At 42.9% G+C, this 25,800-nt stretch overlaps 1 long non-coding RNA gene across 1 annotated transcript; it reads right to left on the reverse strand.

Moving 5' to 3' along the window:
- Positions 1–699: 699 nt before the first annotated feature.
- On the reverse strand, positions 700–2,679 carry LOC129210026 (uncharacterized). The gene is made up of 3 exons (XR_008578287.1): positions 2,547–2,679; positions 1,662–1,925; positions 700–1,293 (listed from the first exon to the last, which is right to left on the reverse strand). It is a non-coding gene; the product is annotated as an uncharacterized LOC129210026 (long non-coding RNA).
- Positions 2,680–25,800: the final 23,121 nt, after the last annotated feature.

Raw genomic sequence — 25,800 nt, forward strand, 5'->3', positions numbered from 1 at the left:
AATAAAACCATACCAAACCCAAGGTTAACTTCTAAACGATGCACAGTGTGTGTTCAAAAGCAGAGCTACTCAAAGGCTGGAAGGTATGGAAAGTATCTATCTGTAACTATTGGTATTAATCCCTGCATCGTAATGTCAAAAAATATTTTTCAAGTCTGCTTCAGTTTTGATCTGGGGCTTATAGCATCTGCCCGGTGCATGGCTAAATAAGTACTCACATGTTATTCAAAAATAATTGTACTCTCTTGGGTAGCCTCAGTCCTGTATTACCATATGTAAATGGTAAATGTAAAACAGCTGACATCATTGTGAGCTGCTCAAAGAAGGTTTCTTAGCATTCCTAATGATGCATTGATTATGTATTTAGTTGTGTTTACTATTTGAAAAGACTTTCACTGTTGTGCTGGATTTCTAGATAGCCAAATAAATAAGTGGCAAAATAAGTTTGAAAAAAATAGTCCAGAATAACCTGCAGACTTTAAAGTACTGCAACCTGTCAAACAAAAATACAGATTTCAGATGCATCACAAAAGAGAGGTGCTGAGAATTATTTTTCTTCCCCAGATTTTGTTCCTCTATTAACTGAAAGAGAACTAAATTTCTATGCAGGTTTAAAAACTGGACATCTTTCACAGGACATGTAATTTTCAGGAATGTGGGCATCCTTTTTATTGTCACAAAAATGATGAGCACCTACAGGTGGTTTCAGTGGCAAATACAAACACTCTGCACCTCTGAAACTCAGGCTACAGCTGGCAATAACTGTATTAGCACCAGTGGGAAGCAACAGCTGTGGACACACAGACCAAAGCAATTAGTGGTGGGGACCTAACACCACGCTCCACAGGTCTCAGGGGTTCTACTTGAACTGCAGCCTGGTCCTAGGGACTGAATGCCAGCTAGCTGCCGGGGTACGTCGGGTGTCCTCCTGGAGCCGCCGCCTGCTTTAGGCGTACCCAGAAGGAACGCGGGCCACGCACTCCGAGTCCACTGCGCAGACAGAACCCGAGCACAGCACGCCAAGGTGATCAGACCTGCTTCAAAAGCACATTCTTCAGCCAAATTGAAATGTTCTTGTAGAAGCATCTAATATTGCCAAGAAGCTGGCCTGCTATAAATTTGAGACTTTTTTTCAGACTTTTCAGGACGTGGAACAACCTTGCTTTGGCCCTCCTGGTCAAACCTGCCCCGTAGTCTTCACTCCGAAATCCTTGTGGTTCTGAGGATTCTCAACTTCCACCGACTCCAGCAAGAATTGATACGCAGTAGCTCACAAAACCAGTCGCTTTATGCCTGGGGAGAAAATGGTGCAGAACCTTAATACCCTTAACACTTCATAAATGGTAACGGCAGACTGTGCTAGGAGTCAGTACATTTGTAACACTTTTCCTTAGTGCAATATTTGAGAGTTACTACAAAAACACAGCTGGACTGGTAATTGTACAGTATCTTGATGGATTCAGATGACATTTAGATTTAGAGAGATCAAACAGGGAAAAGACACCGGTGTAGCTACAAACTGTGATTGCTGAGCAGAACGACATCCCGGCAATAAAACTGTAAGAGGAAACACAAAGGTTGCATTTTTCCCTCACTAGAAACACCAGTAGCGTGGGACTGGAGCAGGGCAAGAAACTAAACAATCAGTTTAATATTCACACCTAGAACCGAAGCAACCCCCTCTTTTCATGATGTGGAGCAGGATTTCCCGATAGGCATGCTTGTATCGGCTTGAACTTGTTTGAAGTCATAAGATTCGTGTTATGACGATGAAAGAGAGTGATAAAAGCAGTTCCTCGCTGAGACAGCCAGCAGCGGCGTTACGAACAAGCCCCCCTGCCCAGAGGCAGGGGATGACTTGTGCCATTGTCCCTCCCTGCTCCTTGTGGCCTTCAGTCAAGCATGGCCCAGCCAGACCAGGGTACCTGCAGGAATGGTGGTGAGAACAAAAGCCAACTCGGACTGAGAAATTTTGCAGGTTATAGCTTAGTGTCAGCAGTCTGAGCACATGAAATTGTTGTTTCTTTCTGGCCTGGGAACAATAAATCGCTATCCAGCTCCACATTTGTTCCTCGACACTATAGCAGGCCATTGCTAGCCTAGATAAACAGATCCATCAGCAGTTTCCATGAGGCGCATCCTCTGCTCCAGCTGAGGTGAACACATATGCCTGAGCTGGAGCTCTTCTATCAACAGCGGAGGTGGTTGCACAGCAGTGCAGAGGAGGCTGAAGAACAATAACATGCTCTTTATTTCACCCCCGTGGCAGTGCCCCAGACTCTGACCCGCAGCAGTCATTCTGTGCAACAAGACTCACAAAAGAGCAGAAGTTTTTGGCCCACATGGACTTGCAGTTCCATTTAGAGGGGTTTTTTTTTTCTCTGATTGCACCCAGGTAAAATGTCCAAGGTGCAAACTACCACCACAGTGGTGAAACCTCCGTAACTCAGCAAATGATATCCTAACAGTGACCAGAAAAGCAAAGAAATAAACTATATAACTCCAGGGCTTCCTTACACGAACAGCTGGGTAAAGGCGTGACTTACCCATCTGCGATGGATCCTGGGGTTTCGCTTAGGTAATTGGAAAGGTGCTCGCTGGCACGCATGCCGTGCCACGGACTGGCTGTATGCAGGCACCCAAGCTATTGAAGGAAGTTGGCACGCAGAGAAATCAACAGCTTCAAGCTGTTGGGACTGGTCACATTTTGAGTACATGTTGCTTTACAATGTGAACAATGCAACAGTGATTTATGGTCACAGGAAATTCTGATTCCACGCCTCTTTCATTAAATAACTTATTTTGTCATTATTTCTAGCTAGCAAAATAAGTGAGCATCAAGTTAAATGACTTCTGAGCCAAAAAAATTGCGCTTAAGTATATTTTTTTGTAAAGTCTGGAAACCTCCAGTGAAAAACAACTATTTGTCTGTCCATTCTTCTGAAGACCACTTTCCTGCATATGCCAAACCAGCTAACACAGTGAGGATCTGATGAATCCTAAAAGAACAGAATGTCTCGTTCATTTACATACAGTAAACACATGTTTCATCCAAACACAATTGTGAAATAGTTTTGAAATCCTTCTTTCATTGCAGTTTGGAGACTGTTGGCTAACAAGAGTCCCAGAAGGTTGTATTGTCTCTTGTTTACATGGGACGATCAAATTACGAAAAAATGTTTGGGAAAGATCATTTGTCTTTTATTTCCTGAGCGTTTTATTTCCGTTGAACTATTTCTAAGATTAAGCATCAGGCACCTTCAGGATCCATCCTGAAAGTATAAACTTACACTTTAAAGGAAGACATGCATAAAGTCTGGCACGCATAATGATAGTCTGTCTTTATCACCACGGTCTAGATAAAATTTAGAAACTGGAAAGACGACTGTCTAGCAGTCATAATTCTGTCTGCATTTATCTGGCAGCCGCTTCCCTTGATCTTTCTTTTGATTCATTCTGTATTTTCTTCTCCAAATATTTTCTTAGACTGAGAACCTATAGTACTAATGCCTGACATGCTGAGTAATTCTAATTCTGGCCACTTATGGGAGTAGGTGTTGAGGTTGTGCAAGACTTCACAGAATCAAGTCCAAAAGACAAAATTGGTACAGATTGCAAAATCATCATAGTAACAGCAAACCAAGTGTCTGTGAAAAGCTGTCTTGGAGAAAAAAAATCTGTGTATGTCAGGGAGCAAGACTCAGTTTTCCAGGGACGGATGGTGCAGAGCAGTCCAGGTAATAAGGCATGCCCATGGGGAAAAAAAAAAAAAAAAATTAAAAATATCAGAGCTGAGTGGGTTAGGTTAAGCTTTGACTTCAAGATCAAAATTTAATTTTGAAATAGCTATAAGTGTAACGAGCTTGGTGGTCTCTCCTCAGTCCCTGGTGGTTTGGGGAATCCACACCATAAAACCACCGCACAGCGTCTGACACAATTGGCAGCGGTGGCGTAAAAGAGGCCCCAGCCTGAGCCGCCGCAGCTGTAGCGCATCTTCGCTGCCACAAAACAGCAAAGAACACTGCACGCTCTGCTCAGACAGACTCGGTCGGTGGAAAGCCATCTCTGTTCACAAGAAGTAAATTCTGCGACTGACCCAACGTCAGTTCAAACAGCTCTCTCAATCTTTACCGTTCGCTTTTCTCAGTGAAGTGCTTTGGTGAGAGCCTGCGTGGTAACTGCTGGACACGGAGAGATGCAGCGAGCGAACTGGCTGCACAGGACCTGGTCGGACAGAGGCCAGCTCTCGAGCACCCTTCAGAATGTATTACAGCTCAAATAGAGTAAAACTGGAAAGGAGGCAAGAAAGGACAACAAGCAGCAGGCAACGCAGCCAGGCACAGCATTTTTCATCTTCAGGATTAATACTTTGTAATTTCCGTAATGGGTTTCACTGATGAGCTTAAAAAGATGAGTTAATGAATTACTTAACTCACATCATGTCCTTGTGGCACAGCGGTATTAAATCGATCTACAAACGAGTGAACTGAGAGGCTGGGAAAGCCCATGACCCAGCCAAAGGTGCACAGCCCATCAGGGAGCAACGGGGTGACCTGCAGGTGCAGCAGCACCTCCCAACCCGCAGCACCCACTTCAGGGGTGCACCCACCGCAGTGCCACCAGGAGAAGGACAACGTGACGAGTGCTTCCCTCTTCCCTTCCACACCTCTCCTGCTCATCTGTTCCCTTCAGATCCTGTGAAGTTCCAGCTTTTGGGTTTGCTTAGTTGTAAACCAGAGTAGGTCAGAGCTGCTGCCATCATGTTCAGCGAAAGTGGCACCAAACCTTACTTTGAGCATCAATGGCCCCTTAAGTATGTGTATGGTACAGGAGAAAAATCTAACCCAGTCTAGCTCAATGGCCACACTGGCCAGTTATCAAAATCAGCCATCAGCAAAAAAATCTAATAGTAGAACACTGGCAGTGTGGGAGAATAAATCATTTTATGATTTGCCTTTACCAAGAGAATATGTCTTATAAAATAGGCACCAAACAGCATTTGTTTCTGCTGAAATTGTACTCGTGTGCTTCCTTTTTCTGAATAAAATGTCCATTAAGTATTCATGGAATGGCATGAGTCAGAGGCAGCTTGCACGGGATTCATAGTGTGCAGTAAAGTACTATTGTTTTAAAGTCATCAGCTTAGGAAGGCTATCAGCTCATTAAGAATGACCTGCAAAGCCACAAAAAAAGTAGAGTTTAGCCATGACTAACCCTCTCTATCTACTCAGAGTAATTGCAAGATGAACTTTTTATTCTATGAGTATTCAGGAACTACAGAAATATTGATAAAGGCAATAGTGTAGTGCTGCTCAATTATGGTGTGTGCATAGTCATTGATGGATCAGCTCTGAAAATTCTTCTGATCATTAAAGGCAAGCGGGAGCCAAGCAAATGAAAAAGAGATAGATAGAAAATTTCAGCACTTAATCTGGAGGCGCAGGTCTTTGCAGAAGAAGAGTAATTTAAACATCTGTTACCGTCTGCTACAATTTCCATCTTGAGAAAACAGTGTCATAAATTTCTTCAGGAATGGAGCCTGAGTTGTGACTCAGTCGTTGGTTCAAGCTGCACTCAATTAGAGTAAATCAGTGCTGCAAATGTCACTTAGTTCTAATTCAGATAGAAATAATGGAACTCAAATGTAATTTGATTTACAGCTGACGATCACCTTGGGAGGTGCTTTCTAGAAGAGGTCATTCCAGAAAGTCCTTAGGGGAGTACTGGGGTTAAACAGGCTGAGAGAATTATAAGGGCATTCTTATTGGCAAGAGGTAGAAAGGTCAAATCAAAGAGGGTTGGGGTTTTTTTTCACAGAAAGATTCTCAATACAAAGGCTGCACTCAGAGAAAATAGTATGACCGTATATACTCATTCCCTAGCACATTAGATGCATGAAACTAGCCCTATTACTAATAAAAATCCAGTTTCAAGACAATCGCTGCAGTTTACTTCTTCTCATAGCCAAGATGCCAGGTGGCCAGAGGGACAGCTGCTCCACAGAGACCCACCTGAGGGCTGATGGAGCTGTTGCCTACGTACTTTCAAATTATTGTTTTCCTACACCTATGTTCAACATCTCCAAAATTTCAACTTTGGTTGAAATGAGCTTCCACAGATGATGTTTGGAAAGATTTTCAAAGAAAATAAAAGCTGAGAGTTTTTTAAAACCTTTTGCTTTACCTTTCAGACAATACACCTGTGTTAACAATGTTTATATGGACTCAGCAGCAACGCAGCAGCTCAGCAGCAATTCATTTCTGCCTTGCTTAAAGTTTAAGGGTTGTTTTTGAGCCTAGCAGGACAGAAATAGAGCCTCATTCTACTTTAGAAGCAAAACAGGAAAGGCAACTCATTGCACATGCTTCGGATGCTCCTGGTTTTGACTAACACCACTAATATTATGTAGATCTAGGCATTTTCTCTCCCCTATTGGGACTATTTCAGATTTCTACCACTATTGCAGCTTAGCTGTGCAGCTAATTGTAGCACATGAGCAAAAAGAAGAAGAAAAAAAAAAAGGTAAAACTATATTGAAAGCATACTTCAATATGAAAGCAAACCTTTGACTTGCCTTACCTTCTCTGTGGCACGTTAGAATACCTTAGCCCTGAAGGGTACCTGACACACAATTTGGGTGTCAGAGCCAAAGACATCACCTAGTAGGTACTGAAAGGGAAGAAGCACCGTAGCTCTTCTGATTGCTCATGTTTACCCCACAAAAATCTCTGCTCATGCCTCAATTTTAACACTTTTATTTTCTTATTGTATGCAAAAGAGAGCATTGAACAGGGAGCACTTGCAACACTGCAGCTGGCAACCAGCACCCCTGTGGGTCCTGGGTGGTCACATTCACCCAAGCCCAAGCCTTCCCAAGTAACCCCAGTGACAAACTTCCCCCACCCTGTTACATACAGAACTGTTCAGTTCCTTCCCTTTCTTTTTAAACTTGTTCTGGCTTGGTTTGTATAATAGCCCACCAGCCCGCGCAGTCCCCGCGGGGACCTGACTCGGGGCGGCTGCGTCTCCCACACAGAACTGCGGGGCGACAGGACCAGGAGCGCCCAGCCAGAGCAGACGTGCGTGCCTGCTCCGTGTTTGTGCCCCGCGCTGTGGGAGGCAGGCAGGGAGCAGAGGGAGCAAGGCAGCCTTTGGCCCACTCTGATAGCCAGCCCGCGTTAAAGAGTCAACCAAAGCTCTCATAGAAAGGAACGGAGAGCGTGGAGCACTGGTTTTCTTGGTGTGACGCTCATGTCTTGTGTTTCTTGGGTTCAATACCTACACATAATCTCTTCAGTGATTTGTTACAGTATCCTCTGAATTCTCAAGTTTTTTAGGGTTTTACTTGTTTCTCCTCTTACTCACGGTGCCTTTTCTCTTTGACGTTCCATTTTGCAGTGTTTCTGCTAGGGCATTGCAGGCGTCGCCCAGAAATCACGGCGTCTCACTCACGCGTTACATAACAGTCACACCAGATACTCCTGATGTTTCCCACAGTTTACCGAACAAACTTTCCTCTTGTCTCCTCTTCATGTTTTCCAGTACACAATTGTCAGTTGACAAATGAGCCCTGGCTGAGTCATTTTTGCCGAGCCATCGTCTTTCCACTCGCTGTATCCTCGTCCCGAGTGACAGGGAGCACACGGCGAGAACATTAATACCAGAAAGGGCAGATCATTTGCTGTTGTAAAAGAAGGGAGTTATTTTGACTTGATGTAAAAGGTTATGAGGTTATTGCAATGCTAATAATGTCTTTTAATTTGGCAGTGTTGATGCATGTTTTTTTGGTTTTTTTAAAACTGGTTGTTTTCCTTTCAATTTCCAACATTCATTACTAGGAGCTGAATCTTTGGCTACAGTAAACTAACACTGACTTCCCTAAAATTACACTGAATTACACATGCTGAGGCCCCCACATCTGCACCCCTGTTTCGAAGGGGTGCTAGCACTCACTAGAGTTTAAAACTGACAAAAAGTTGTTTTTGTTTTGCCTCCTGTGTGCTAACCTCACGGTGTGACAGAGCGTATGCAGCCCATCATGCGTTCGTCCTCTGCACTACTCTACCCCCGTGACCCTGAGCTGGTCTGGGATGCAGGGCAGTGAGCCTGAGTGAGCTATAGGTAACTTTTGTGCCAAATCATTACCTTTTCACTGAAGATTTACCTCTCTCAGTATGTCCCTTGCCAGCCCTGGAATAGCCCTTTTATATATGCACGTGCTTTGGAAAAGGGGCCAGGTGACACAGAGGGGAAGAAATGTGGGCTATGCAGAGTATTTATTCACTTTGTGTCAGTATTTCCTAGCATATGCTATAAAGCAAGTGGATCTGTTTCACATGTCACAGCTCGCCCTCTAAAAGTTTAATGAACGTTTCTTACGCAATGCTTTTCCAGGCTATGGGAGAAGATTCAGTCCAAAAAGCCAGTATGCTGAGCTGCTCTCAGACCGCTCTCCACTCCACTTGTGCATTTCTAATAGGCAGTAATGATGCAGTACCAAAACCACTGCTCTGCCCTTTCGGTGATGGATGTTAACAGTCAGAAATAATCGCTGAATCCATACTAAGAGGAGCTTATTCCTTTGCAGTCCTAATAGTGTGTCACACCATGATCCATCACTGTGTTTCATAGAAATGAATTGGTCTTTTCCCTTTTTGTTCCTGCACATGAGAAGCCATTTGCATTTCCCTCCAATGAGTTTTATAACCAGGTTCAGCCACAGATTCTTTACAGAAACGGTTTCAGATTTCCCGAGGCGCAGTGGAGGAGGAAGGATGTCACACAGAGGGCTTCGCTCTTGCCGTGATGCCTTCTGGGTTGCAGTGAACCGAAAAAGTTTTCATTCTAAAGGCTCGCCTTTGAAAGAGTGATTTCACCTTCTGAGTTGCTCATGACATAACTACATTCATGCCAAATTGAGGCTGGCTCTGCACACTAAAAAGTGACATGAAACAGCTGTGTTTGACATTATGGCTTCCACTTACAAAAGGGTTTCCTCCTCAGTTCCTAGAAATTTGCATGGAATAAGCAAAGTTGCAATTGCACATCTTTGAGACCCCCAGCATCCTTGTTTGTTACACATTTTTCTCACAGTTTTCTCTGAGGCTGCATGGATGAAAAGTAAAGAAGTGCTAGATAGAAATAGATGTACTAATTAATACTCTTCTCTCAGTACTTTTTTCTAAGCCAGTGACCAGGCGCTTGAACTGAAATGGGACCAGTCCAGGCACACTGAACATTCACTCCACCTGACTGCTTTGTTTGCTTAGGGTTTTGCTTTGTTTTCTCTAATTTTCAAGAACCCTTGGATGACTTCATAGGATCTTTAAAAAAAAAAAAAAATCAGAAGTAATAAACTAGCTCCAGCTTACACTTGCACAATGATAACTGTATTAATGACATGGTTCCTTCTTCTACTGCGATAAAAGAACGTTCGGCATCATGCTCATCATTTTCCAGGTTGTACAGAACTACCACAGAGAGGACGAGTAACCTGCTCCCTGAGTATTTTGCCAATAAAACCATTGCATAAGGAACTCTGCTTAACCAAATAAGTGCTTTAGGTCACTTCAGTGTTTTAGCCAGTTGATTCACTTCAGTCTCCCTTATACACACTTCATTCGTTCTCTTTTTTGTATCTGTCTGAGGAGAACTGTTAAATGGGACACTTTATCAGAGAAATCACTTGTAACAGACTTTTAACATTTCATTATGCATTTTCCCTATCCCTCACCTCATTACTGTCCACTTTTATGCTGTTTCAAATTATTTCCCCTCACACATGCTCAGAACAACCAGTGAACTTTTGGGTTCTGAGTCCATCAGTGAGACACATGGCTGAAACGCACCCATTTGACACACTGCCCTGAACGCTTCCATCCAATAAAATCAGCCATAGTCTGCTGCACGCAGTTTCTGGAAGATGATTAAATTGCATTGCCTAATCTTTTCTCACACTCTGTATTGCAGTTTTCTTTGAGGCACAGCCTCCCCTCCAGCACCACCACCTCTCTAGCAATCCACTTTGCCATTATTCCAAAACCGCAGTGATAGCAAAGTTTGAGTGTTGCATTAGGCGATATACCAGGTAACGACAATGGTGCCCGTCTTGATCACTTCTGTCTCAGTGTTAGCAATATGCCTACACTCCTATGGCTTCATCTAACGCCAGATTGCTTGTAGTGAGACATGGTCAGAGTGTTTGTAGATGGCCCACCAGGATGCCAGTTGAAATGCTGCCAGCCCTTCTCTGTTCTCAGCTATTTTGCCTTCCGCCTTTGTAGAAGCAAGCCAGGAGAAAGGAGCAGCCAAGGTACCTAGCTGTGTCACAAGCAGCTGTTATACTGGATCAGAGGAGGCAACAGGAATTGCTTCCATGTTTCATGAACTGTTTGCAAGATGGGAGCGGTGAGCCAGCATTGGGCACTGTCTCCTTAGGAACAGTCAGGAACCCCTATACGCTTGGATTAAGTGGTGGCTCGGGTGATGCGGCACTCGTGGGCATTCACTACAGTTTATCATCCATAACTGAATTCATGATCTCATAGCAAATGGCTTTCAACTTAATCTTCTCCTTAACACTTATGAACCCATTCACTGATGGTTACCAGTATTTCCCGGCTCCTTGCCAGCTTTGAAGAAGATGAAGTAGTTCAGTCTAATGGAGCAGGCATTTTTGGCAGGAAATAGTATGCTACTCTTTTTGTAATAGATTATTTGTCCCTTCACTTGCTTTCTTTTAGGTACAATGGTGGTCTGCAGAGCGGGGAGGGCCAACCCCAGATTTGGCAGAAAAGGCAACAAGTATAAGCCATGGCTTCCATACAAAATCCACACTGAGAGTTAGAAATCAATGCTAACTGTCTATTCAGCCTAGCAGGCAGAGCCCACCTCCACATTGTTCTCTGTATTGAGCCCATGTGGCATAGTCTATTTGTCACATAAAAAATGGAAGCCTTTTTTTGAGTTCTGAACCTGATCTGTAAGTCTGCAGTTAAGGATCTTTCTTTTACAGACAAAGGAAATTTTGCCTGAAGGTTGTTGGCTTCACTTCATAGTAAAGCGGTTTTCATTTAAGATGTCTTTGTGTGTTGACAGCCTTGTCTGAAGGTTATTTCATTGTATTCTCCTTGATCAAATGCTGTTCACAATACAGTGGATGTCATGACCCAGTAATCCCATTTAATGAAATTCAATGTCTCCTAACTAGCTAGCAAAGGGAGGTCCCATTCAAAGAATTATCAGACCTTAGCATTCAACTTGTGACTAATATCAAATCAGAAATTACTCTTACTTTCCTCCTCCTGTTCATCTTGAGTGAACATTAAATTGATTAATAGATCTAGATATCATTAAAGTCCTGATAATCTGCTCACACACTGTAATAAATGCAAAAAGTAATTTCTGATGGGTACATTTAATCCACCTCATAAGGCTTCCTGTTAATTCCCTTGTCCCTTGAACTATCTAAAGCTGATGATGTTGTACATCTGTCTCCCCAAAATAATTAACTCCTATCAAAATCCACTATGCTTCATTTACTCAACCATACCAAGTTGTTGCTCACAACACACAGTTTGGTTTTGATATAAGAAACATGGAAATAATGTGAAAGAAGGAGGTTCTAGATCCATTAGTGAAATTTAAGCTCAGCCTTGCAATACCCCTATCCTGGTATCGTGCTACCTTGCTACCATGGCCATGAGAGAGTTTCCAGACATGGGAACAGTAACGTGCCTAACAACATGGTCCACAAAAAAAGCAGTACCCTACGTCAGCTTCTGTTTGCTGTACCAAAGGAAGCATTTGGCTGGGACCTACATCCAGGCCGGAGAGAAATAGGACCTTCCGTGCAGGATCCACAGCTACCAAACCACTCCTAAATATGGGAGCATGAGTCAGACTAACGCTCTCATAGGAAGAGGCAGTGAAACTTTTGTTCTCTTCATTTCTCAGCCCACTGATCAGACCCCTTAACTAGGATATGGAAAAATCCCATTCTGAGTAATTCTGATATACAATTTGACATGGCATTTGGATTGGTATTTCCTGTTTCACAGGGGAATGACATCAGCTTGTGCATTTGTCAAAGAGCTTGGGCTGAGAAACTGCTTACTATGGTTTGTGCAGGACTAATCTGACTTTATCAGGAAAAAGGGAGAAGATTCAGCAGAAGAATGGGTACCAGAAGACTACCTGTCTGTAAGGAGACACTCTTCTCTTGAAGCTGCTCCACTTTTCACAATATTAAACACTCATGGAGCTGTGGAGAAAAATACAACTGATAAAAGAGCTGTTAGGCCCTCTGCAAAGTGGGAGGTAGGAGAAACTATCTGATCAGCAGGATACTCTCTGGACTTGGGTAATCATATGCCCAGTCTACAGGAGAAACTGAGATCACAGAATCACAAAATCACGGACTGGTAGGGGTTGGAAGGACCTCTGGAGATCATCTAGTCCAACCCCCTGCTAAAGCAAGATCACTTAGAGCATGTTGCACAGGATCACTTCCAGGCAGGTTTTGGATATCTCCAGAGAAGGAGCTTCCACAACCTCTCTGGGCAGCCTGTTCCAGTGCTCTGTCACCCTTAAAGTGAAGAAGTTTTTCCTCATATTGAGATGGAACTTCCTGTGTTCCAGTTTGTGCTCGTTGCCCCTTGTCCTGTCACTGGGCACCATTGAAAAGAGATGCCCAGATATCTTTTTTGATGGGAATTTAAGCATCTCAACAGGTGTTTTTTTTCAATGTGCATTTCGTACTTGCACAGTTAAGATCTGATGTGGGTGAACCACCTAAAACGACTAAGAAGGTGATCAAATCTTTATCATCAATACATCAATACAGCAATACAGCAAGAAAGGTTACGAGGTTGCTAATGTTGCAATGCCCGAAATGAACAAAGGCTATTGACTTTATGGTCAACAAAGTCTTCCAGCATTTTTGGAAATGGAAGATTATTAACGTCTGTGCAATGATGACAACACAACATGGGTAATTTATGCAGCCTGCCTTAAATGTCATGGAAAGTCAAAAGAAAAGGATTCTGCGCTTCCTTTTCTCAAGGATCACATACAGCTGCTGTATGTTTCCAAACAGCTGCAACATTTGTCCGAGGAAGATGCAGTAATCTGTTTAGTGTCTGCATATTTGTCTGAAGAGTGCTTAACAAACCGTTGTGATGATCAGCACTTTTTAAAAGTACCTTGCTATGGGCCAATTCCTCCTCCATGTCTCACACTGCAGAGCCCTGAAACACACATCTAGTGTAATTTAAACCTAAATATATGCAGTGAGGATAACATATACAAATGTTCAGCAATACCCAGAAATACACGCATCACTGTAGTAAAAGGTGGTAAAGCAATAAAGCTTCCATGGGTTTCAATGCACAGAGGTCACAGTTAAGCACTTTTATAGACTTACTTCAGAGAAGGAAATGTTCAAATACCTGCAATTACCATCCAACTGTTCTTCAATAGCTTATGGTGACTTATAACAGCCTTATTTGTATTCACATGGAGAATTTCAAGTACAAAATTCATTGCCTGCTGTCCCAGAGCCAAGTCTCTCTAAACAGAGGTCAACCAGTCTTTGGAGTCACAATGAAGTTCATGACTGGCAGCTCCCTGCCAAAGCCAAAAAATGATCCACTGCTCCTGGCATCAGTGATGCCAAGCAGGCACCCCATTACCCTTTCCCACTGAGTAGGTGTCCAAGTGTTCCAGCAGAGGGGAAGGCAGCCTGGTCACTCAGACCCATTTCCACTCCTCAGCGTGATGTCCTGACATCAGTTTAACCTTAGGCCAGTGCCCTGGCTGGCTCAGAGCTTTTCCACCAGGCTTTGCCTCCAGGACCTTGAACCTGCCTATCTCCATCTGTCCTCTGTCAGGATGATGAGCTCTGAAATAAGCCTCAGCCCTTCTCTTGTGACCTCTTCCTTGGTGGGACAAGGCATGGCACCTATTTCAGTACCTCCATCAGCTGGCTTGCAGGGTCTGGGATGTATTTAGCGCTGAGACCAGAGAATCATAGAATGGTTTGGGTTGGAAGGGACCTTAAAGATCATCTAGTTCCAACCCCCCCCGCTACGGGCAGGGACACCCTCCACTAGACCACGTTGCCCAAAGCCTCATCCAACCTGGTCTTGGACACTTCCAGGGATGGGGCATCCACAACCTCTCTGGGCAACCTGTTCCAGTGCCTCACCACTCTCACAGTAAAGAATTTCTTTCTAACATCTAATCTAAATCATCTTCAGCTTAAACCCATTCCCCCTTGTCCTGTCACTACACTCCCTGATAAACAGTCCCTCAGCAGCTTTCCTGTAGGCCCCTTCAGGTACTGGTGAGCCACAATTAGATCTCCCCGGAGCCGCCTTTTCTCCAGGCTGAACAATCCCAACTCTTTCAGCCTGTCCTCATAGGAGAGGTGCTCCAGCCCTCTGATCAGCTTTGTGGCCTCCTCTGGACTGTCTCCAACAGCTCCATGTCTCTCCTGTACTGGGGCCCGCAGAGCTGGACACAGTACTCCAGGTGGGGTCTCACAAGAACTGAGTAGAGGGGCAGGATCACCTCCCTCAACCTGCTGGTCACACTTCTTGTGATCCTGTCACACAAAGTCATGGACAGACCTCTTGTACAAGCATGGTGGGAAAGTCAAGTGACAGCATGGGTTAACCAGAGGGCCGAGAGAAGGGTGGTCTTCCCAATCATAGCATGGGACGGTTCAGTGCTTTGACTTGAGTGACACACTTGAGTGATCCAGCTCTGCAAAATACTTGGGGATCAGATGGATACATAATGGTGAAACAATAACTGTTATGATAAACACAGTTTCTTAGATTCTTGGAATTAGTTGGGGTTTTCTTGAATGCCCAAGATGGGTCCTACAAAAAGCAGTAGTATGTAAAAACACTCAATAAAAGGTGACTGCAATGGCTGAACTACAGATTGTGGTAATTAATTGTAGGGGTAAGAACAGGAAAAAAAAACCCGGCATAGTAAAAAATTTTTAAAGGTTAAATAAATCTAAATGTGAGTGAATTAAATATTTAAATGAAACCCAAATAAATTAGTGCTTTTTACCCTTTAGGTTATGTAAATGCCATCTGTATTTTACTTTAACAAACTTTACAGTTTTAAGGTAATGCATAAATACAGCACATGTTGAAGGTAATTAAATAGTAGTGCATGTACATATGTAAACTGCCCTAGAACAGCTAAAGCAGTTAATGAAGATATTAAAGGTAGACACAACAGCATTCAAAACAAACTAAGAAATGTTATTTATAGATATTAAGTATTACTAATGGTTTGCTACAAGTTCCAAACCACTCAGAAAGCCACTCTGTAACTCTGTAATACAGAATTATTGTGACCCTCCTTCCTTCAGCATCACCAGAAAATCAATAGACAGTTGCCTGATATGATCATATCACTTTTCTTGGGAAGAAAGTCTGTATATTATTGAATCTAGCAGAATGCTGGGGGTATTGTTTCTTCAGTTGCTTATTTAGCAAAGGCAGTTTTATCCACAGGCTTGGTACAATGAATTTGTATTGACAAGATCGCTGTAGTGTGACTATGTATTTCAATAGTTCTCAGGCTGTTATAGATCACTGCCTCCAAAAGTAAGCGAACAAGCAAAAACCCCAAACCCCAGCCACCCCCCCAAAATGTGGATTATAGGACTGCTTTGTTGTCTTCTGCAGCAAACAGCAGAAAGTAACCTCTTCCGAAGTTTTGCCTTTGTTTTGGGTTGTGATTGACGTGAATGTCATTGCACTATGAAGAGAAACAAGAACCTTTAAAAGGTTTTCTTCTGAAAATAACAGTGGACATTAGCACATCTTTGGACACATAATCTCAGCCTTAAGGATGAGTTGCAGTAATTAAATAAACAGGATTTCAGTATGGGATTTGCTGTGGAGTCACATTTCCATCTTGACCCTGAAGAAAATGAGTGGGGTTTTTCTTAAGGATTCACATAGGACCTCAGTGCTGCAAAGCAGCTTATTAGTTTTGTTATTCAGCAAAATATTCTAGCATAATTAAAGGTTCCTTTAGGCCTCTTTCCTTACCAAGCCTCACATCCTCACCAACTGGCTTCGAAGCTGCAGCCGGCAATCCCAGCTGGACACTGGGAGCAATGCTGGTTACTACCCCCCTGGTACACAGGGCCATCGTTCCTTCCAGAGCTCCCTGGAGATAGCTCCTGGTGATATCAGTTTCAATATCGGTGACGTAGAGTGGTTGTCGGCCTGGGGAGGAAGAGCTGGGCCAAATTCACTGACATGTAAGCCAAGGGAGGGCAGACAAAACCAACCCACCCCTTTCAGCTCAGTCCTAAAATATGGCCCTGAGCTAAAGAGCTCAGTGCAGCAGCCGTACATGGGATTTCATGCCACAGTCCTTGGAATCCATCACCGCCATTTAAGGGTGTACAGAGGGCTCACAGCTAGGCTGGGGGCAGGGAAAAGCCAGGAGTCAGTATTTGTCCGGGCCAACAAATTCTGTTCCTTGAACTGCTCTAACCAAAGCCAGCCCCACAGACAGAGGAAAGTATCTCAACTATCCCAGCTGGCAAACAGTTTTTTCCTTTTGAGGGAAAAAGTAAAATATCATTAATTAAAGAAAATTTAAAATATCATTCAGGATTTGCTTGGGTTGATTGTTCTAACAGCATCATGTGGCTGATGGATCGCTGGAGTAAATGAGCCATTTGCTGCTGTAGAAAGGTATTTCTGCCCTGCCATTCTCCTCCTCCTATGCTCTTGACTGCACTGACAGATCTAATCAGATACTTAATTGTGTTCTTTCAGAAGTGAACAGGAAAGGCATTCAATGACCAGTGAAGACATTTCCAAAGGAAAACACTCACTTTCTCCTGAAAAAAACCAAAAGGGGATTAGCTCTCTGGAACTGTGTTATTGAGAATGAATGGCTGTAAATGTGGATTGCAGATGATTTACTCTATATCCCAGGATTTTGGGGATGAGTCATATTACTGCACCAGACAATGGCTGGACAAATAAAAAAAATCTGCTTCTGTTAGGAGAAAGAAATATATAGTGGAAAAGAGTTCTTCGGTACACTGATAAAAAAATGTACATATTAAAAAGAATTGTAGGACCATGTTTATAGCATTAAAAAAGAAAATGCTTTCATGTCTAGGTCTTTCATACTTGTTTATGTAGCAACTATATAATATATACATATTATGTTTGCATTTTATATATCTGTATGCATATATAAAAACCATACTTTTTTTTTTTTTTTTTTAAAAAACTAAGTACTAATGTACTATCTGGCATGTCCTCAAGCCCTGGATCACTTCTGGAGGGAAAGAAGGCAAACTTCAGAAATCTGCTTACTTTGGATCTGGCTTCTGACACTCCTTGATGGATAACAGATAACAGTATCATTTTTAAGAGGCCTTCAGCCAAGATAAAAACCTGTATATTAACTGCCATATTTCTGTGCTATATCAAAGAATGTAAGAGACAGGGTTTGGCTGAAAAAAAATGACCCCCTTGGCATGTGCTGATATCAAGGAATATTAAGTATTTTCTTCCAGCTCACTGAGCCCTCACAGATTTAAGGCAGACTAGTATAGCTGTCCACAGCAAGGTAATACATAGTGCAGGCTGGTTCTGAAAGAAGTCTAGGAGATAGCCAGCCTGCGGAAAATGGTGAGCTAAATTCAACGCAATATAATTGTTCATTTCTCTGCTCATTGAAACAGAATTTAGGAAAGGAAAGTGAATTTAAGCTCTACAGTGTGTGAGTATATATTTGAATCAGGTGAGTATTTATTAGAAAGTATAGCAGATGCTGAGTAACATTATCTATCTTAAAACAAGTCTGAGTCGTAGGAACACCAGTCCATGCAGCCACTAAAAGCAAAACCTAGGAATTGCATTTTGAAATGGGAAATGGGGGGGGGGGGAGAAAAAAGAATAAGATACTTCTGTAAGTGTGGTCCTTAGTATGAAACCACTTGAATGAATTTTCCCCAGTCTGAAAAGTGTCATGTCCTTAAAAGTAATATAGATTTGTGGACAACTGCCAGGCGTACTTCGCTGAGGATAAAGAAAAGCAATGCTGAACTATACTCCATCATTCACCAGACTGTTTAAACTCCTTTTATTTAAATAGAAGCCCATCATAATATTACAGAATACTTTTTAAATGTTCTGTAATTAGTTTCCAGAAACAAATTAGCTAACAGTGGATGGATCACAGACTTTTTTTCCGCACACCCCAGGCTGATCAACCCTCAGAGATACTTGAACCTGGGAAAGTCACAACTGAATGCAGTGTTACAGCCTTGCCAGCCCTGCATAACTTTCTCATAATCAGGTCCTGGCTTTCATTCCTTCTTCTTGCTGTCTCCAAAGACATCCACTCCTGTTGGCATGATACTTGTCTTGCTTTTTCAGGAGTGATGTGGAAGTATAGCAGGGTTGTGCAGCTTCCAGCTCCCTTTGAAGTCAAGGGAATGGCAGACCGTGCATGTTAGAGTATTTCTCTTATTGCATTTCCCAAAACAGCGCTGCTTGTGAGCTTGCCAACGCTGAGCAGTTACTAGTTTAGCGTACAGAACGGCAGCCGCTGCTGGGCACATGCCAATTCTTCTATTACATATCAACACCCCTTCCACCTGAAGCCACCAAGAACATGGCGGAACTAAGAGGAAAATGCCACAAACTCATCTGTACATTTATATCCTGTGCTGCTGTTGGCAGGCTGCAATAATCACATAACCAGCCATTCAAAGCAGGGTTGATGAGGAAACAACTCCAAATAAAATGCAGCTAGGAGCAGAGGGGAATGCAGACTTCCAAGTGACTGTCCCCCTTTGGGGTTTGTTGCCGGTTTTCTACTTTACTTCTCAAATAACTTTACTGTTGCTTTGAAAACTCTGGTGCTGTTACAGCTGAAGTATTAATCAGCAGTTTACTTGTTAATGTCCTGATCTGGGCCAACAGCGGAAACACTGGCTGGTTTGTTTCTGACAAAGGTTGTAAAGAAAGCGCTCTGGGCTGGGGAGCACAGAGCACTTCAGTTTTGCTTTTGGAGAGCAGCGAAGATTGCCTTTTGAAGTACAACTGTTTCCATCACAGATTTGATACAGGGTCTCCAGCATGCAATGCTGCACCCATGATTGTGGAGATAAAGCCATAGGATGGGTATAGGACTTTGGCAACTTATCTGAAAGAGTTAGTTAAAATCTTCCCACCTCCAATACTGTTCTGCATTTGCTGTTTACCTCGACACATACTTGGGCCAATAAATACTGACTTAGCACATGAGATTCCCCAAGACTTGCAGAAAGTACTTTTATTCTTTCTTTCTCTTTTCTTCATACCACCTATAGTAATGAAGTCATTAAATCATTACTTTAATCCTGCTCCCATTTTGCCTCATCTTGCAAAATGAAGCAAAGCGAATGAGAGATCTCACACTACAGCACGTTTTCTGCTACCTTGCACCAATGCTGTCATTCATGATCCTCCATGCACTGCCCACCACCATTTTTCAGTATGAAGAGCTCCAGTCATTCTGTCTGAAGCCAGTCTGTCATATACCATGGAAAGGGAAGGAATTTAGCGTTGTCTCCTCTTCCTGCGAGCAGGCAAGGAGCCAGTGCTGAGGGCGGAAGGGCAGGGCCAGCCTCCAAGGCAGAGTCCCCTCTGGTTCCTAAATGTCTCCACAAGACCTTTCTATTAGCAGCCATTACTGAACAAGAGCAAACATCTGTTTGCAGCAGCAAGGGCTCCTTCACAGCACAAGAACCTGTCACAAAAAAATCACCTGAGGTGCTGACATCCAAGAGCAGCCACCTGTGCCTGACCTGACACCCCCCGCCCCCCCCCAAACATGCACCAGCCTTCACTGGAGGAAGCACTGGGCTGCCCATGGGGCACCAGAGCTTCTGCGAGCTGCTGGCATGCGTAAGATGTTTCTGAGACAGCCCCATCTCTGGGGCACAAACCCTGCCTGCTGGAGTGCTCTGCCAAATTTCCTCCTTCTCATGGTAGGAAATACCTGAGACCATGGAGCTTCCATTCAGATAAACCCTGGTAGCGACGTACCCAAGCATAGCTGTCAAAAGCTGAGTTCAAGCATTTCAATGGCAACTGTTTTCCCGGAGCACTTGCAGTGGCTATTGTACCAGCACAGCTGCACTCTCGGAAATCAGACATTTCAGGTTTAGGTGCTAAACAAAGAACTTAAAAGCTTGAAGATGGCTAGGGGAGGGAGAGGAGCCAAGAGAGATTTCAGAAGACATTTACATGCTCAAAGTTAAAGACGGGAAAATGCTACTCATCTGGGACATGCAATTCTTGGAAAAATCCAGACTTAGGTATCTTCCTTCTACCGAGTCTACAGATGTTAGTCTATTTATTTTATTTTTTTTTTTAAGAAATAAGATCACATCTTCTGTAAGAATTTGGATGATCTATGTCCCTAATTTGTATTGTTTATCTGTGTTAGGCTATGAAAAATGGATTACGAGTGGCTGCAGAGTTTAATGAAGGCACAACTGATACACTGCTGCAAATGCCAGCTGGTTTCCACAATAAAAGTTGAGCCAAGATGAAAAAAAATTTCCTGATCTCATGACTATTTTGAAATGATTATTAAAAGGAGCTCTAAAACTGTGCTAGGAAAGTGGACAGATGAGTACCAAAGACATTTTCCTTCCCTTATGAATGCCTGTTAATAAAGAAGTATTAAAAAAAGTTAAATATATTACAACCTAAATAATACTCTCACACAGAAAAATTGTTTCAAGCTTACAGACAGGCACTGGGGTGAGGTAGGCTTTGTATGTGGTTGTCATGACAGTACAAAAGAAACGCTATGACGGGTGGGTGAGCCATACCTTAAGCAGGTCATTCATTGATTCCTTGAATGGGATTAAAAATTGAAATGGAGTCGAAGAAGATACGGGGCGGAGGGGGGGGAGAAGAAAAGGGCAAGAGAGGACAGAAATGCCGTAGGACAAGAGAGGGCAGCAATCCAGCCGGAGCAGACCATTGACACACGATGTATCACTGGCAGCAGCAGAGGCAGAGTACTAAACTCCTAACCTGGGGCATAACAGTCCGTATCTATCACACAGGGCACAAGTGGTATGAGTGAGGAGCGGGTGCATTAATAATTGTGACAAAGCTTAAAAGAGCAGAGAATCATTAAAAGAACCAGGCTTTGAAAGGATGGAATGCAAGGGTGGGTGGTGGGGTGTGCACCCACAGGCTGCGCTCCCTCCCTCATCCTCCTCCCAGGGATGCGCCGGTCTGGGTCTGGTGGGTGAGCTGGTGGCAGGTGTTCCCCGCCGCAGCCCCAGGGTGCGAGGACACAGCTGCTGGCCCAGCCGACATCCTCACGCCATTCCCGGTGGGGGAGCGAAAGCCTTCATGGAGCTGCTGACCCAGGAGACAGAAGGAAAACATGTCTTTGTGTCCTGTCCCCCTGTACTTTTCATCCTGTTCTAGGTCGTTTCAGCCACAAATGTCAAACTAATTAAGAGAAAACAAGACCCAGTTTGAATCCCCAAGCTGAGACTGCAGCCTTGTCAAATTTCTTCTGTTGTCAGTAATTTGTGTTTTCTTTTGGGTTTTTTTCATTCCTCTATCTGGTTTGAGCTGTCTGCAGGAGGGGAAACAAGCCCACCCTGAGGAGATCTCTGAGGTATTACCTCTAATGGGCCAGTATTCAAGTCTCTCTGTTTGTTTACATTAAAAGGCACCTGATCTTGTTAAAAAGGCTAATATATGCTGCAGATAAATTCCTAACTAAACCTCTTAACCTTTTGGATATTTATCTACCATGGTGTTGAATTTAGTGTGTAATGTCTGCGATGTGCTGCCAGCGATGGATTCAGGTTGTAGTCTCTGCAGGAGAGGAAGCTGAGTCTTTGTCTTTATGCAAATCGCTGACAATGTTAATGGTCATCAGCAAATAACAAATAATCCTATTAATAAGTCCAGTACCAGTTTCTTGTCTGTACCACAATCCATTCTTTGGAAAGAGTTGTAACTGAATGTAACGTCTTCCTTTTGAGTTTTGGGTTGTGGGGGGTGTATCACATTTATGTAGAAATATTAATCTTGCTGGCTTTAATCCAATTAATTATTTTTTTTTCTTTGCAGAGGCATCTAAAGAATAAGATGTTCTACCCAGGGATGTATTACATTATAAGACCTGCATATTTGCATGTCTTGGTTATTAATTTCTTTTATTTAAAAAAACCCAGTTATTCCATTTGAATAGGAAATTTAGGAAATATAATTTACACATGTAGTTGAACTCCAGAAATACTGGCCATGTGGTCAGATACACAGCTTGACAGATTCTTGTCTCACAACATTCAACCTGCTCACTAGCTGTGAATGCTTAAATCCCTGCCCATCACAAACACTCCTGAGCTTGTGTCACTGATCTGTTGTAATACAAAGGCTCACTGTCTCTCTTCATGGTCCACCAAATTTGAAGGTACACCTTACTGGTACTACTGGGAAAAAAACCCCTGCACCAATCCTGCTCATTTACAGGAGGTCACTCTCTGGGGTGGGTTTGAAACCACTGTGGAACTGGAGACTATTGGCATTGGGATTATGCAGCTAAATGGGTAAACTCATCTGCTCTCATTAAGTTGGTAATATTTACAATAAATAATACTTTCCGACAGAAAATAAAATGTCAGGAATTTGTTATATCTTACTACATTTTCTATGCAATTTTCACAAAAGATTGGCCGTTTCCCATAATTAATAATGATTCACTGAGAAATGGATTCGAAAGGTTGAGCTTCATGACAATAGACTTAGTTGCAGTGATTTGATTTCTTTGTGTGCATTTCAGCAGTGCATCAGCAGCTGAAGGATATACTGAATTCTTAGGTGACAGTTTTGGTACCCGCAGCAATGCAGAATTTATTGTCTGCTGTCATTCATTAAGCCATACATATTTAAATAATAGAAAGTACCCAAAGAGGATTAGCAGTGTAAATTACCTAAAGTAATATAGTTAAAATAGTTTTGAGGTAGCTCTACAGTATGTCAGTGTCACTGAAGACTGTTAGGAAAATGGAGCAGGGATAATGAAACATCACTTCACTGTCAAGAGCTGAAGCTCAGCAAGCAGATGGACTTCTTAGGACAAATTGAGGTAGCGGTGAATGAGGACACAGCTGGAAGGGCACTGGTAAAGAGGACTTAACACCAATTGCAATCTATGAGGTATGTCAGATGTCACCGTAGTTTCTTCTGGTGGTCCCCCTTACATTTTAGCAAAATACTCCCTGCGACCCCCAAAGCCCTATCAGTGCTGGCCAGCAAAGAGGGCTAAGCAGACATGAAGAGTTGCTCACCTCTGCAGTGGGCTTCCCTCTCTCCACCAGAGATTTTGGCCAAGATTTCTGTGCTATATGGGCCCTGTGGAAATGCACAGACTCCCAGCCTGCAAGAGTTTCAGTATCATTTCTTTGGTAATATTTGCATTGGCTACTTTGTAAAATAAAGTCCATGAAATCATATTTCTGGGTGTATGTGGTCAGTGAAATACTGAATAATGACACAAAGTTTTCTGTATGTAACACCCTAAAATTATTTCAATAGTCTGTCCTCTCCTTTTCTTGGAAGAAAACTCTCCATCAACTAAATTTGGGTACACACTCATAAAATGTGCACTACGTCCTTTCAGGGATTGCTTTTATCATGAGAAAATGATTCATACGAACCTGGTGTGATGCAGCATCAGTGAGGAGAAGGATGAGCTCTGCAGACTGGGAAGGAGCCGTCGTGAGCTGTCCAGTGTCATCCTTGCCTCCCAGCAACACCCAAATTCCTAGTGGGAACATGCTGCGCTGGTGGCAAAGGAGACTCCGAGTTCAGAAGACATTGCCCAGGAAATCCTTCAGAAGAAATTACCTGTGCAAAATTTAAACTGCTTTTAACACCAAGTCTGCTTGCATCAACAGTATTGTTTATGTGTACCCATACCTTGCCTCAAAAATAGAAAACTAAAATGCACTTGGGAAGAATAAAGAGCTTCAAGTTGCTTGATTTGACCCACTGGTTTTAGTTATTACCTCTGTTTTCAGCATTATCATCTATAAATGATCAAATTCCCGGGATACCATACAGATAGTTCATTTAATCATTAAACTATCACAGAAGAATGTAACACTGGCTGTGCTACGCAGCCACATTTCTCAGAGCAGAATGACATTACTTTAAGACATAAAAATGCATAATTGTGTGCTCACTGTTCTAGTTGCACCATTTTAAAGCATTATATTTTATAAAAAAAAAAAAAAAAAGAAAAAAAAAAAAGAATTCCCATGACCAGCCAAATGCTATTGATGACGAATGCAGGTAATTCTGGAGCAAGTATCCAACAAACCAGGCATGGAGTGAAAAGGGTATTCCGAGAGAATTAATGCAGAGTTTTATTCCTGCCTTCTTTCATACATACCTTTCCCGTTGCCTTTCAGTCTGTTTCCTTTCAATTTTTATTTTCATTTTGTCTTACTGCTCTTTCTATGCCTCGATGGACTGCAGAGAGTGTGAAAATTCAGTAAAGTTCCTTGACCACCTTGAGGAATTCATATTATTTCAGTAAATTATGCACATTTCTTCTGTATAGGGTCTGGGGACTTCCAGCTTACCATAAATGACATTTCTTGCTTTACTCAATCAAAGCTTTACTATGCTTAGACCCAGAAATGCTTTTGTTATACAAGACCAAAGACACTCATTGAGAAGCTGTTCGGAAAGAATAATATTAAACTACAAACCAAACATGTTGCCTTCCTATGCTTAATGAGAGCTTCATTTTTCTTACCTTGCCAAGTCTGGGATTCTTTCAAAATTAAAGGTCATTCCTGAGGCTTAGAGACTGTCAGGTTGGGTTAGAACCAGACCTAAGTGAATCAGAAATTAAAATATTTATTGAATTGTAGAACTAGAAGTCAAAATATATAAATGCTTCCAAAAAACATCAAGCCTTTCCAAAGCATGTATCACACAACCAACCAGAGGCAGACTGTGGCCAGAGCGTATTTAAACAGAATGCAGAAAGATCTACAGAGGAAAATCAAAGCTTTCCTTGATGAAGTCCTCATGGACACACAGCATGGGTTTTAGGCTTTAATTCATTGTGATGTTCATATCACGTCTTAATCCGGCTTTTCCACTGTTGTGTGTTTACACCTTTGAGAAGTATTTTCAGGGAGACTACAAAGTGGCCCCAAATTCATATGGTTTGTAGTATTTCACCTGTTCAGTCAGCAAGTGCAAGATGTGAGATCAGCATACTCATGGTCTACTCCATGCTTTGCTGACGAGGGGTAGGTGGGAGCACACGCCAGAGACCAACCTCCAGTTACAGTCTCTGCTGCGGCAGAAAGTGCCAGACAGGGTCAGGCTCCGTGGTGTGCACGTGGGTGCTGAGTGTGCACCTCCCTAAACCTGAGAGTCAGCACGCTCCTCTGCGGTGGAGCAGAATAAATAGCAGCGGGAAAGAAAATGTGAAGGAGGCCAGAAGCAGCTGGGAACACTCATCTTTCCTCATGTCTTTTCACTGCACTGGGAACAAAAGCCCAGCTCCATGAGAAGGCAGAGCACACCAAGGAGATGCAAAAATGTTGATGTTTTCTGAAGGTAAAACCAATTCTAAAATCAGCTGGAGTCCTGCAAAGGATGCCACGGGCACTGGCACATGTGCATGGCAGCTCTGCGGGGGCTGCTGCCCAGTGGGGGCCTGGCACCTCCCAAGCTCCCTTGTCTG

This window comes from Grus americana, chromosome 9 (genome assembly GCF_028858705.1).
Source record: "Grus americana isolate bGruAme1 chromosome 9, bGruAme1.mat, whole genome shotgun sequence".
Taxonomy (NCBI): Eukaryota; Metazoa; Chordata; class Aves; order Gruiformes; family Gruidae; genus Grus; species Grus americana.